This window comes from Terrapene carolina, unplaced genomic scaffold (genome assembly GCF_002925995.2).
Source record: "Terrapene carolina triunguis isolate 2854851 unplaced genomic scaffold, T_m_triunguis-2.0 Scaffold69, whole genome shotgun sequence".
Lineage (NCBI taxonomy): Eukaryota > Metazoa > Chordata > Testudines > Emydidae > Terrapene > Terrapene triunguis.
Window position 1 is genome coordinate 7,064,996 of NW_020664420.1, and position 11,147 is coordinate 7,076,142.

The 11,147-nt window shown below is 42.8% G+C and overlaps 1 protein-coding gene across 1 annotated transcript in view; it reads right to left on the bottom strand.

The window, feature by feature from the left end:
- LOXHD1 (lipoxygenase homology domains 1) overlaps positions 1-11,147 on the bottom strand; it is a 279,511-nt gene that overhangs the window by 255,673 nt on the left and 12,691 nt on the right. The gene's annotated exons all lie outside the window — the stretch shown is intronic.

The following is an 11,147-nucleotide window of genomic DNA, read 5'->3' on the forward strand; positions in this document are numbered from 1 at the left end:
GCACCTTAGGGGGTGCGCAAGAGGATCCTTGGGGGTGCGCGGCAGGAGGAGCGCTGCTTTTCTTTTCTTTTCTGCTTTGGCAAAAATGGTAGAGCTGGCGCGGCAGGGGGTGCGTGCTCAAAAATGTTTTACTGAGAGGGGTGCGCGATCAAAAAAGTTTGGAGACCACTGCTCTAGTGGGTAAGGGCTCACTTCTGGAAGGTGCTGAGCACTCGGACTGGATCAAGCTAAGCACTTCAGCATGTGATCCATTCTCAGCATATAGATAGACCCATAGGGTGACATCCTGGCATAACTCCCATTTAATTCAATGGGGCCAGAATTTCACCCGTTGACTTCAACAGAACCTCACACATGCTTAAGAGCTTTGCTGGATCAGGCCAGAGTGCTCAGCCCCTTGAAGGATCAAGCCTTGGGGTAGAGAACAAGGAGTCAACATTCCTTGATTCTATTTTCAGCTCTGCGACCGACTACTTCTGTGACATTAGTCAAGTCACTTAAGCTAAGTAAGTCACCTGAGTTTCACGGGGCTGAGAATCTGCAGTCTCCATTGAATTCAATAGTCACTGCAGGCATTCAGCATCTCCAGAAATCAGGACAATTATGCTTAGGTGCCTACCTTTAGACTCTCAAGTTTGATTAAAAAAAAAAAAACCTTAACCTCCAGGTTCTTAAACCCTGATCCAGCAAAGCACTTTAGCACATGCTTAACTTTAAGCATGTGAGTATTCTCACCAAAGCCAACGCACTTAAAGTTAAGCATGTGCTAAAGTGCTTTGCTGGATCAGAGTCTTTGTTTCTATACATGAAATTGGGATAATAATACTTACCTACCTCACATGGTTTTGTGACACGCAATACTTTGCAAAGCCCCCTGATGAAAGTGCAAACAATTGTCTAATACAGAGCCACTTAAGGGATTTTATAACATGTCTAAGAAGTTAACTATTTACCTTTGTGTAAATATTTCAAAACAGGAAACTTTTCCAGAAATGTTTTGCTGGGATCTCTCCACTCCTCCCTTTGTTGATGGTTTCCTTCTGGCAGACCTGGGCTGATCATAGCTCCTAGGTCATCCTGATGAAGTCACTGGAGGGAGAGCTGACATACACTACCTCCCTTTCCCTGAGGGACTTTGGGACTGAGTTTGGGACTATCTATCTTAGATATAGCTGTCCCTAGCCAATATGGCTCGTAATCTCTGAGTAACTTTGGATCCACCCGGGTCCTGGATGTCTAGGTGATGTGTGATCTACTGTACTTGGTTCCATCTGTTGATGACTAGGAGGCTGGAACTGTTCCTCCTTGATTCTGAGCTATCCACAGAGATCCACACCACTGTACCTCAGTGCTAGGATTTGCTGTGGTGTACTCCAATCAGGGCTACCCTCGAAAGATAAGAGATGGGGTGCTCTGCTTCTGGGTTGAGTTAAGTGTTATGTACTCCTAATGGGTTACAGCGGTGCTATGCTCTGATCTGGTTACTAAGGACCTAGTCGAGCAAAGCACTTAAGCACGTACTTAAAATTAAGCACACAAAGTGCCATTAAAGTTAATGGGACTCAAGCTACAGTCATTTCCAAGGGTGGATCAAGGCTTTGGTTACTATCTATAAATCACTAAATGAACTCAGACCCAGTTATCACGTCTCTCTTATGTCAGGCATTGTGCTTGGCTGGGCCTCCATCATGGTTTGATTCCTGAACTTAGAGCCCATATCTGGCTGCACGTCATCCTCAGAGAGGAGAGCACACCTCTTGAGCCTGCTCTGACCAGCTTGGTGGGATTCAGAACACATCAAGAGCACAGGTCTACTTGAGAGATTTTTGTACTGGTGTAGCTACACTGATGTGGCTGAACTGGTACCAACCCCTTGTGCACACTCACTGCACTGGTGTAAAATGGAATTTGCACCTGTGCAAACTCACCACAGTTTCAAACCAGTCACATCAATGCTAAAATCTCCAATGTGGACAATCTCTAAGACATATTTGTTTGGTCAAGCTCTTGACTGACCGTTAGTAATATTAGGAATAGGGTGCTTTTTCAGAGAGCAGCACGGGGTAGGGAAGGGAGCAAGCTCCTGCAATGAGTATAGATAAAAATTATAATAAATAGTGTCCAAAAATCAATACTTAGTTAGGAAAGAAGTAGATAAATCATGCTGCTTTTTGACAGGATACCTCACATCATCTCATGAGACTCTACAGAATGGAACAATTAAAATAAAATAACTGCACTGGTTCGATAGTCACGGTTTTTAAATGCTTAATGCACCTTTTCACTGACAAATAAAAAGAAACAAAAACAACAAGGCACCTTCAAGCCTTATTTATTGACTCCAGCCAGAACTTTCAGCAAGGATCAGTAATCACAACTGGGGTCAGATTTTCAAAACAGCTCACTCCCAGCAACGTTCTTCACCATTTCATTTGAAAAAGCAAACTATAAACCTGCTTATTTTAAACTTAGCAGCCTAGTAGCCGAACAGCCATATGAATTTATGATAATTAAAAAATAGAAGGTGCTACCAAGACATAGTCTGTCTTTTTAATCCTGAATTATTAACCTATTATTATTATTAACCTGCATTAACCTTATTAATACGCTTCCTTTAAAGGTCAGCAGTAATAGGGGAATGCCAACTGGGCTCTGCAACAGTGAAATATATGCCTATTCCGAAAGCTATGCCCTATCTAGGTTAAAGAGTAACAGCATTTTCATCTCATCCGATATTTCTTTCCCCAGGCAGTAATTTGTTGGGATTCAAAAGACAAAGACGATCACCCCACAAATTCGGGTTTACTTTTGGTTGTGTTTGTCCGATTGCAAATATTGATATTAGACTGGAGGTGAATGGAAGCAATTTAAGGCTTTTTTTTTTTTTTTATGCTTTCAACCTCTAGATAAGAGCTTTGTTCACATATAGTAACTACTTTCTTTTGACAGCGATAAAAGGAGATCTTCATCTGTGAATTTTTTTGTGGAATATTAGATTCTGAAACAAAACCACATTATAATCTACAGGAATACTCCAAACTGTTTGCAAGTGGCTATGGTTTAAGAAACAGTCAACACAAAAGACAAAATGTTATCCTACCAGTACGTGCACTAGAAGACTGAAGTCTCTTTCTCCACCACATTGCAATTTAGCTGATGCAGGTCTTGTTCACTCCCTTAATTCAGGACTTGGTGCTGAGCAGATGGTTTAACCAAACCACTTAAGAAGGGAAGCTCTCTTCCTGTTATCTCAGGAGCTTGAATGATCCAGCCAGGAGAGAAGTCAAGATGTACCAGCTATCACGTCTGGTATTTAAGTGCAAGCGTCAGCCAACTGAGAGCCCTTTCAGACTTAATGAGTGCTTTAAAAAAATATGAAGCCGGCAAGGACCTATTGACCTCTGCTAGATGGAGGGAAGATGATAAAAGTGAAAACTAAGAGGAATCACTAATGGCATTTTGTACAGAGATTCTGCCCTTTCCCCCTACCTTCTTCTTCATCTATGCTTTACATTAGTGAACTTTTACAAAGCAGCTAAAGGGGAACGTCAGTATCATTAATATACAGCGGTGGGGGGGAAAGGGGGTTGCTGAATGACTGGAGTTTTTTTTTTTAACAAGGGGAAATTCAGGCTTTTAATGTCACTACAGAGAGGCAAAAGGATTCTATCCAAATAAAAATCAAAGATTTGTTTGAAAAATCCTTACCTATATAGCTAAGAACATCTAGATTTTTAAAATGGAGAGAGCTGTAAGAAGCTGTTTTGCTATTCAGCCTGTATGGTCTTGCACATTTCCCTCCATCTGGGCACTGTACTATCATTTCTACTTTAGAATGTAAGCAGTGGTTCACCCAGGGTTCTGTCATTCTGTAGACCACACAGAAAAAGACCATCTCATAGGCTCACCTCCCCTTCCCAAGCACCTCCTACTTGGGCAGCAGAACAAAGATGGATTTTCAGAAAAGCGCTCCACATTGGCTTAACTTTGTTCCCACTGGAGTCAATGGGCAGTGTACCACTGATTCCAATTGGAGCAAAGTTAGGTGAGTGCTGAAGACCTTAGAAAAATCTCACCCAGCACCTTTGGAGAAATAAGAGTTATGGACAACTCAGAATCCAAGGATTCCACTTGTGATACAATGCTGTTCTATCTGCTTCCACACCCCAGCCAGGTAGGGTGGTGCTTACGTTTAAAAAGTGTTTTCACTGACATTAAAAAAAAAAAAAGCATAAAAAGCATTATTTCCATTAAGCCAACTTCATCACTGGCATAACACCGCTATAAACCAGTGGAGTTACTGGGACCATTAGGTTTTCTTAAAAAAAAAAACAAAAAAAAACACTCTTAAGAACTACATTTTGGGCTTAAAACCATTTGATAGCATCTCTATAAAACTCTGATTTTTCAATCCTATGCCAAGGGTGTTTAAAGCAGCAATAATACTTAGTACTTCATCCAAGAATCTTAAATGTAATTCACAAATCTTTTAAAAATCTATAGAGCATCAATCACAGTATGTAGGTACATTAATGAATTAAACTGCACAACATTCCTGTGAGATCAGTTTTATTATCCTCATTTTATAGCCGGGGGAAATCCACGCCATTGTGACATTCCCCAGGTGTTATCTGGACTGGTGATCTGCTAGGTCACTCCAAACCTCGACTATGGGAGCCAACCTTACCCTGCTCTGCTGTGAGAACCCCCACTCTTGGGCTGTTCCCACACAGCCTCTAGCATGTAAGCTGCTACCAGCTATGTGACTGAGCACTTTTGGCCAGCCGCTGCTTGGATTGTGCAACCGAATGACACTAGCCAATATCTCCGGTCCCAGACACAACTCTAGGAACCTCCGTCTTGCAGTGTCCAGTTATTCCCGCTGGACGCTAAAAGCTGATACGAGTTCGTCAATTTAACAAAGAAATTGATATGTACCAGGCTTGTTATCCCAAGGGGAGTCTCTGACATGCTTCAAACCAAACACACTGCTTCAGGTAGAACAAACAAACAAATTTATTAACTACAAAAGATAGATTTTAAGTGATTATAAGTCAAAGCACAACAAGTCAGATTTGGTCAAATGAAATAAAAGCAAAACGCATTCTAAGCTGTATGCACTTTCAGTGTCCTTACAAACTTAGATGCTTCTCACCACAGGCTGGCTGGTTGCCCTTCAGCCCGGCTCTCCCCTTTGATCAGCGCTTCAGTCGCTTGGTGGTGGTGTCTGTAAATGGAGGTGGAAGAGAGAGAGCATGGCAAACGTCTCTCCCTTTTATCATGTTCTTTCTTCCCTCTTGGCTTTGCCCCCCCCACTTCAGAGTCAGGTATGCATTACCTCATCCTAGTCCCAAACTGACCAAGGATAGGGGGGTGACTCACTCGAGAGACCAACAGATCCTTTGTTCCTGTGAGGCTGAGCTGCGTTTGTCCCATACATGCCCCGATGAGGTGTGAACTGCCTCTCTGCTCCTGGAGAGTTCTGCCTGGGCTTGTTTTAAGCCATGAGGACATTTTCAGCCTCATAACTAGATACATGAAATTACAACCTATAACATTACTATAACAACAATGCTCAGTGCATCATAAGCCTTTCGAAGACACCCGACATGACAAACTTTGCACTGGATACCACACAATCATATTATAAGGATGAACATGAGGGTGCAGGGTGTTCCCCCGAGGTACAGAGTGTCACAGCAGAGTTGGGGTTAAAGTTTCTTCAAGAGATTTCTTCATTTAAGACACTGAGGAGAAAGATCTATGCCTCTGTGAAGTTTAGTATTTGCTACCAGAGCTATGCACGTTACGTGCTATTTAGTTATTGCTGTTTCTATAGGAAAGTTTCTAAAATCTGCACAGAGGATAATATTATAATATACCTTATCTTTGTTAGTGGTACAGGAGAAGAGATTGTTATTTGCATCTCCAGCTGACATGGGAGGACCTACTTCTGATTTGCAAGAAATATTCAGTGGCAAAAAACTACATTTACACAGAGTTACGGTTGCTTGGTGGCACGTCTTCCACTTGCAGAACTTTGAACAACATTCAAACTTCTGAAAACTAGGAAATGCACAGTTAAGGTTGCTCATGCAACCTTAACTCTGCCCTCTTTCAGCATGCCCCAATACGCCTCATGAACACATATACCTTTACTCTGCTAACCCCACAGTTACTGAAATGTACAAGCTCTTTTATAACCTGTTCACTCTCATCTCCAGGACTCCATCTAACACTATTACAGGACAAAATGGGGAAGAAAAAAAAAGGATTGTGCTCTTTTCTATTTCCTCCTGGAGCAGGCAGTAGCCAACGGCAATTATTTGCATACACTCTAGAAGCAGGCAGTGTGTTATGTGTACCTGCATTAAGTGGTGGAGGCAGTAGCTGAGCCTGCTTGGTAAATCTTAGGACACATGTGGGTTACTTTGAGGTGTGTGACAGAACTGTGATTATGATATAAGGAGATGTATGTTTTGCACCTTCCAATGTGTGTAAGCAAGGGAAGAGCTGCAGGGGTACCATCAGGATCCAGTCTGCATCATTTCAGTGCAGAATTGTGTATGTCACATAATTAGCAGGGCACAGGATTTTTATTACAAAGGGTATTGTCAATAGGGAGCTGGGATATGAGAGCAGTCTAAGCATTTATTATCTGAATGCCCTCCAGGTAAAGCGAGTGTGGTCGGTGTCAGGTGTAGCTGTACTGATGGTACAGGCAGTAGTTAGCTCTGTTTGGCAGAGATGCATTTGTGAGATCTGTGGATTTCTTTGAGGTGTGTGACCAAGCTGCGATTGTGATATGAGAAGATCTATGTTTTCCACCCTCGAGTATGTGATAGCAAAGGGAAGAGGTGCATGTGTACCTTCAGGATGCAGTATCCATCATTTCTTTGCAAAATTATGTAGGTTGTCAGTAGCAGGACACACGGCTTTTATTACAAAGGATATTATCAGCAGTGAGGTGGAATATGAGAGGATTCCAATGCTTTAATGATGGTTAAGTGAAGTGTAGATTAAGATGGTATCCTGTGAGTATGTGTAAGGGAGTTGTAAAAGGCTGAGAAGTGGTTCTTAAGTTTACATGTGTGGTATTCTTTCTGGGGAGTTGATTAAGTGTTTGAGTAAGATTCAGGAGGTTCCAGATCCTGGCATATATAGTGCTTAATTTGTGCCAGGGGTTGCCAGGGCTGAGCCTGGCCACCTCTTGGCTTGGCAATTAATAGCCCCAGCACCCCTCGGCTTACCACATCAGTTATGAAAGTAAAAAAATTGCTTGAACTCTTGCACCTACTTGCTTGAGCCCTGGCATCTCTTTCACTCCTCCACCCCCTAATACCTCTCCCCTCTCAGGAAGCATTCCCAGGTCTAATTTTTCCCCAAAAAGACTTTTATTACATTCCCCAGAAAATAAAATTGCCACCCACGACTCATAGATTGTAGCAACCTCCAGTGATAGTTCAAAACCCCCTTTGTGATTAACTTAGTTATGTCAACTGAAGGATGAGTTCACAGACATCAGTCTCAATGAGGTCTGTGAGCCATCCAGTCATTAGTACCACTCAGTTTAACAGTACAAAGCAGGAGAAAAAATTTTTTTGGAGGGATGTGGGGGATGAAACTCAACCCCCTCGGTTAAATGACCCCAAATTTTGATCAATAATGCTACCCCAAGCCCCCATGAGGCACAAATTTCAAAGCACTCCAAATTAACAGGTCAGATTTTAGAGTACTTTAAAGGGTTGCGCTTTAAAGCATAGACAATAGTGGGAATGGAACTAGCTGTTTTTCTGTATTGGCGCATGAGCACTGTAAAAGTGTACATTTTCTTAAATGCCAGTCTCAATTTGGGTCCCCTGCAGATTTAGTGGATGCCACACACTACCTTCAGTAAAACTCAACAGATTGAGATCATTTTGATCTGCATCACATCAATAATTTGACCTCTACGTCTGAACAAAAAAACCCACCTAGAAATATTTTGAAAAATGGCTATTCTTTTCTGGGTTTATATCTCTACAACCTCAAGTTCAAATGACCCCAAATTTGGTTTACTAACCCTACCGTGCACCCTCCTGCAGCACTCCAAATTTCAAAGGAATCTGACTAAGTATGTTGATTACAGAGGTCTTAGAAAGTTGCCCTTGAAACAGAAGACGTGACAAACTTAACTACAGGGGAGCTGCTGTACCATTAAAATCAAGGAAATATTTTGAAGAGGTGTTATTGTTCCTTCAAAAAAAGACAACTATTCCAGAGACACTTTACCATAATGGGCTCTCATTTTAGAAAAGAGACAACCAAGTGGGGACATGATAGACATCTATAAAATCATGTATGGTGTGGAGAATGTGAACAGGGAAGTGTTATTTATCCCTTCACAACAATCAGGGGTCGCCCAATTCATTCCCTCTGAAGTATCTGGCACTGGCGACTGTTGGAAGAAAGAATACTGGGCCAGATGGACCACTGCCCTAACCCAGTATGGCCATTCTTATTTTATGCTCAACAACTGCCAGGAAATATTACTATACGGCAGGATGATGACGCCTGTCAACTCCATTAGGGAGCCACAGTTTAGTGCTCACTGGTTTGCAGCATGCTATAGGACTGTGTTCAGTTTGTCCCTAGACCAGGCTGCTGAAGGACGCAATGTTTTATAAAAATCAGATCCCAATCATTTTACATCTACTGTACAATATGCATGATTATAAATACAGAGGCCTATTGTATGTACACCTTTGTGCTTTCATTATGCATATTTAAAGGCTTAAGTACTTAACTGGCAACAGACTATTCCCCCAAGTTTCAAAAGGGCTGAGCACTCTGCAGCTTCCCAAAATTAAAGGCCACTTTGGAAAATGTGGACCTCTGCCCTTATAGTACAACAGAAGCTGCACATTTCTATAGCGCAGCCAACGTCTGGTATAACAGTGCTTGCAGCCCTGGACATTAACCTTTAAATACTTACCCTAATAAATAAATAAAGCAAGGAGATGCCTATTTTTAGGCAGTGCACTGGCAGTGACCTGACAGCCAATTAAGGTTCACAATAACAAAACTTGTTCACAAAGGGAAACCTGACCCTGAACCTTTCTGATTTTTCTTTATTAAAATGTAAAAAGAAACTAGTCAGGATTCACCTGTGCTGGCAGAAAGAGGTGCAAATTACACCTTCCCATGCCAGTCTGGTCCATGCATCTGCAGGGGAATTCACCCCTGGGGAACACAGGCAACATTTTTAACACTACTCTCCCCTAGAAGTTCAACCATGCTGGGCAGCTTGGGGTTCTGCAGAGGTCTCCATAGTCTCCTGCCACCAGAGACTACTGAGTTCGTGTGTCAAATCAGGACATGCCCTGGACATCTTCAAGGGCGCTGGAACAATGTTTACAGTGCGGGTGCTGAAAGCCATCGCACAAAACTGTAAACCCTGTATATGATTAAGCCAGACATTCGGTTGCTATTACTACTTCAAGCCAGGGGGTACGGACAGCGCTTCTGCTCTCAGCGACTGGGATGTGGGTGGTCATAGCTAGTGGCTGAAGCATGCCTAGTGGTTAGAGCAGGCATTGGTAGCCAGGAATCAGCGCCCAGGGTCAGAGTCAGCAGTCAGATGCCACAGCCGAAGTCAGGAATCAGCACCGAGGGTCAGAACCCGGTTACCTGGAGCAAGGCAAGGCGGTGGCCAAGGCTGGGAAGAAACAGGCACAAGCACTGTCACAGCCATGGGAAAATGCTTTGAGCAGCTGCTAAACTGCAACTGTTGCTGGGCTTAAGAGTCAATCTGCTGACCCGTCCACTCAGGTGGCATAGCCAATTAGGCAGCCTACTACAGGCCAGCTGGGTGCATTAGGTAGCCCGGAGACTGGCTCTGCTGCAGGTCCTAATTCCCAACACCTGAATATCTTTATTATGCATTTTCCCCAATGTTTTCACCTGCACAGGCTGCCTCAATACCCGTCCTGGCAGCCTTTCCATTACAGACAGACCTAGCGTGAATCTGCCTCACCACATGTCAATGTTAATATTGCAGGAAAAATAAGATGTGACAAACCCAGGAAAGGTAAAGTTAAACTGACTTTTTTCTCTTGACTCTCTTCCCTGTGAATAAAAAACAAGGCAAAATGCTGTGAGTCACAGCTGGCGTCTGACCTTTAACAAAGACGTTATTCAAGCACTAACAGCAGCATCAAAATAAATTGCAATTGTGCCACCTTCAATAGCACTCTCATCAGATTTCCCAAGCGAATCAGGGCTAGGTTGGGTGCATATGTGGGAACATCTGACTCAGTATATAAACATGAGAGACCTCCAAGGAACAGCGAGGCACTGCAGAAAGTGGGGTTAGTGATTCAATAGGTGGCACTAAATAAGTGGGTTGATTATCAGAGGTGTTGTGTCTATACAACCCCCCTTGATTTACCGGAGTCCCAGGATAAAAAGAAAAATGCAGGGGCTCAACACCTCTGAAAGGCTGGCACTTATTTAAGTGCCTAACCGTAGGCATTCAAGTTTCATGACTTCGGCCTAAGTGACTTGCCCAAGATCATACAAGAATCTGTGGCAGAGCCTATAATAGAATGCCCATTCATTTTCTTGAGACCTGGTGGGTGAGGTAATACCTTGTATTGGACCAACTTCTTTTGGTGAGAGAGAGAAGCTTTTGAGCTTACATGGAGCTCTCAAGACCGGAAAAAAGAGCTCAAGCTTTCGAAAAGTCCCTCACCAACAGAAGTTGGTCGAATAAAAGATATTACCTCACCTACCTTGTCTCTCTAATATCCTGTGAGCAACACGGCTACAACTCCACTGCATCTATTCATTTTCTTAACAATTGTTTCACTTGCTGCCAGTGGTGGATATGAGTTTGTACAGATCACCCTGGAGATTGTTATGGTTACTATGCGTGGGCACTGGGAGTGTGTGTGCAAATCAAACAGAACAAAACCCTATGAAGTTTATATCGCAGTTTTAACAAACAAAACCACATTAGGGAAGAGAATACTGAATTGATGCCTTAATTCTGTCACCCAGTTGTGAAGGTGGGGCACTCTCTACACATGTGGTCTCATTAAATTGTCCCACTGCAATGCAGTGTGTGTGTGTGTGTGTGTGTGTGTGTGTGTGTGTGTGTGTGTGTG